The following is a 3,662-nucleotide window of genomic DNA, read 5'->3' as shown; positions in this document are numbered from 1 at the left end:
AGTCCTGCCAACAACATTCTAAATGTAAGTGCTAGATTTGCAAATAGGCTTATATTCATATTTAGAGAATATGCATATTCAGAGACTTATTATTCAGGAAATATTTGGTTATCTTCAGACTAAGTAAAACTTATGGCTAAAAATAAGAGGGGTAACATATAAATAGTGGGGAAAGTTAGGGAGCATGAACAGCAGCCATGGCAAGAATAGAATTGAGAGGAAGAGGTAGAGAGAACTGCGTGTTATTTTCTGTTTTGGTTTTATGTCTTCACCACTACCTAAAATTCCATTCCATTCCATTCAATGTAACAAGCATTAGCTGGGTGCCTGGCATGCAGAAGATCTGAAAATGCAATTTTTGCCCCCATTCTTAGAGCTGGATGGGCAAGATATAATGGAATAAGGTTGCCTCTCCAACATCCTCTCCTCCACCATGATGAAGCCACTGTGTAGTTGTGGGGTTGGACATCAGTTCCATGGGTAGCACTGACTGGTGTAAACTTGTCAAGGTAGCCCTACTCCCTGCTGATGATTGGTTCAGATACCCAGGCTCAAGCCTGGCATGGCATTCCTTAGGCCACAGTGGCTGGTTCAGGAATGGTGTGGGACTCCGTTTAGGCCAAGGAGATAAAAGGGAGTTTTCTGAGGATTCCAGGGAAAGTTTCTTGGCTACAAAAATAGAGAATAGACAGTAGAGTATTCTTCTTATAGTACCTATTGGGCAGGGATAGGAGGCCCCGAACCATTGCATCCTCTTGCTGTTTGTCTCGGCATAAACATCGTAAACACAAATCAGTAGAGTCAACAAAATCACAGAGAAATAGATCAAGAACTCTGATCCAACTTTGCTTGAACCTGCACTACTCCTTACCTCTTAGTTCTATGAGTCAGGAGATCTTTTTTCTCATTTAGGCGGTTTGAATTGGCTTTTCTCGTTCTAACTGATGCAAGTGGTAAGCACACTGGTACCTGCAATGCTTGTCAGAAGATGATACTTAATAGAAAGATTACCCAGGAAAACAAAGCAAAGTCTAACGGGGATGAGATCCTGAACCTAGGAGTAATAGAATGCAAATAATAAAAATATTATAAATTGAAAGTTAAACTAGGCCCACAAATATGAATTAATATCTAACAAAACAAATAGCAAACATTAAATAAGAGAAACCTAAGTTGGAAATGAATCATAGAATTTGAGAGTGAGACAAGATCTCAGAGCTTAGATAGGAAAACCCCTAGATTTCCTGTACAGAAATAGGTTCTGAGAGGTTAAGTAACTTGCTGAAAATCACACAGCTAAGTCAAGCAAGGCTGAGGACCCAGCTTTCTTGAATTCCAAATGGGGTTCTTTCTGCTGCATAACATAGTTTCCTCTCTGAAGATATAAAATGAAATAGGAAAATGGTATTTCTAAATGTCAGCATAGGAAGAAGAGTGAGGAAAAGACTGCATTTTTATTTAACGGGGATTTGGGAGGCTCATAATAGAAATTTTGGATGTTTTTGTTTTTAAATAAGACCGTGGCCTTTACTAAAAGGTTGAGCATATGCTACAGTGTGGAACCACCTGGGGTAGCACTGTTGCTAAGCGCCCCACCAAAAGCAAGGCAGGGCTGGTTCAACCCATGCTCACCTCAAACTTGTGACCTGTCTCCAGCTGTTAATTAGCTGGCTGTTGCTAAAGTTAGACTCTGTACATTCTTTACAAGATCAAAAGTCAGTCCATAAGGAGTCAAACCAATAGCGTATTCCACCTGGTGTCCACCCCAACACTGGCACTGTTTTTCTCTCTTTCTTCTTCTACATATTAAGTGAGGTAGGAAATTCCAATTGAATCACAATGCTAAAACAGCAATAAAACAGATCTCCAAGAACTGGATTCTGTCTCAGGTGTTCTATTTTAATTGCTCTAAGATCTCAAACACCTTGTTTTATCTCAGAGCCTTCATTTCTTTGTGTATTAAATAACAAATACCCTGCCTCCCTTCAGGGTTGCTGTGAAGATCAAAAGAGCTAATGATTGTGAAAGTAGTAGGCGAATTCTACAGCCCTACGATCTAACTTCAGGCCCCTCAGTTTAAAGACAAAGGAGCCCCAAGCTACTGATGGATGTCCTTAGGTCGCCCAGTCTCTTCGTGACAGGTAGAACTACCCCTTCCTAAGAATGAGGAGTGACAACCTCCAGAACAGAGATTCATAATTACATTCAAAACAGCCACAAGATTTGCTAGATCTATTCAATAGCTGCCTTACAAAGCTATATGTGAATGTTGGATTCTATTCCCTTTTTTTCAGTGATGCCCCAAATGTAATAACACATTATATACAATGTCAAGAGAGATTGCTGTGAACAATCTAGCCCAATGACGTCCATTTCAAAAACAGTTTCCAGTGCTATTTTGCTTTCTGGCTAATGAAAAAAAAAATTCTCAAAGAACAAACAGGAATTTTAACAAAGGAAATGAAACTATTCCTTGTGAACTTGCATTAATATTATAGCCATTCAATAAATTATCCTGTTCTTTAGAGCTTTTATAAATTCTCTTTTACTCTGAATTTGAGAGCCCTGCAACTTGAACACTTGAGGGATTTGTTTACACTTAAGAGTCTCCAGGGTTAACAATTTAAACAAGTGACATCTCTGCTTCACTAAAAAGGACTCTGAGATCTCACGGTCTATCATATTAACATTCTTTCTATACTTTATGTATTTGTCTGTTTGCGGCTTTCCACAGAGGGATTTGAAGCAGCTTATACAAATATAGGCTCTGCTTAAGAATAAAATAAACTGAAATGAGTTTGAGGAAAGAAAAAAAATATGGCTAAGAAAATATAGGCTGGGTACAGTGGATCACGCCTGTAATCCCAGCACTTTGGGAGGCTGAGGCGGGAGAATTATTTGAGGCCAGGAGTTTGAGACCAGCCTGGACAACATAGTGAGACCTTGTCTCTAGAACAAACAACAAATTAAAATTAGTTGGGCATGGTAGCATGTGCATGTAGTCCCAGCTACTCAAGAGACTGAAATGGGAGGATGGCTTGAGCCCATGAGGCCACGGTTGCAGTGAACTATAGTCACACCACTGCATGGCAGCCTGGAAGACAGAGGGAGACCCTGTCTCAGAAAATAAATAAAAAAGAAAATATGATGATTTGCTAGATAGATATACGTATATGCATATTTGAATATGTGTGTGTGTATACATATACATATATACCCAGTAGCCCAATTCACTTGCAAGCAGTGAAGGATTAAAAAAGACTAAGCCGCCTCACAGCCAGTGCAAAGACCAGTCATTGCTACCTGGTGATTGGCGTTTGGCTTATAGTCAGCGGCCTATGCTGGGCTAGAGGGAAGGGGTGGAAAGCAAGCTTGACTTATAGCCAGAGCAGGGTATGCAGCCATATAGTGAATGCCTTCATTTGCACCCTTAACTCTGAATATTCACTTTTAAAACATCCATCCGTCATCCATCCAGTGAGCTCAGGAGAGTGGCTGCTTAACTTCTGGGGTGAGTAATTCATCTACAGATTCACCTACCCCAAGCAAAGTGGTTAATATCTAAATTCAAAGGCTGCATTTGCTCTACAGAAACCACTTGCAGAGTCGGCTGCCTTGGTAATGTATTGCCCTAGACAACTGCTTGTTCTGACTCTGTTCTT

This window comes from Macaca mulatta, chromosome 2, assembly GCF_049350105.2.
Source record: "Macaca mulatta isolate MMU2019108-1 chromosome 2, T2T-MMU8v2.0, whole genome shotgun sequence".
Taxonomy (NCBI): domain Eukaryota; kingdom Metazoa; phylum Chordata; class Mammalia; order Primates; family Cercopithecidae; genus Macaca; species Macaca mulatta.
Note: the sequence above shows the minus strand (reverse complement) of the source record.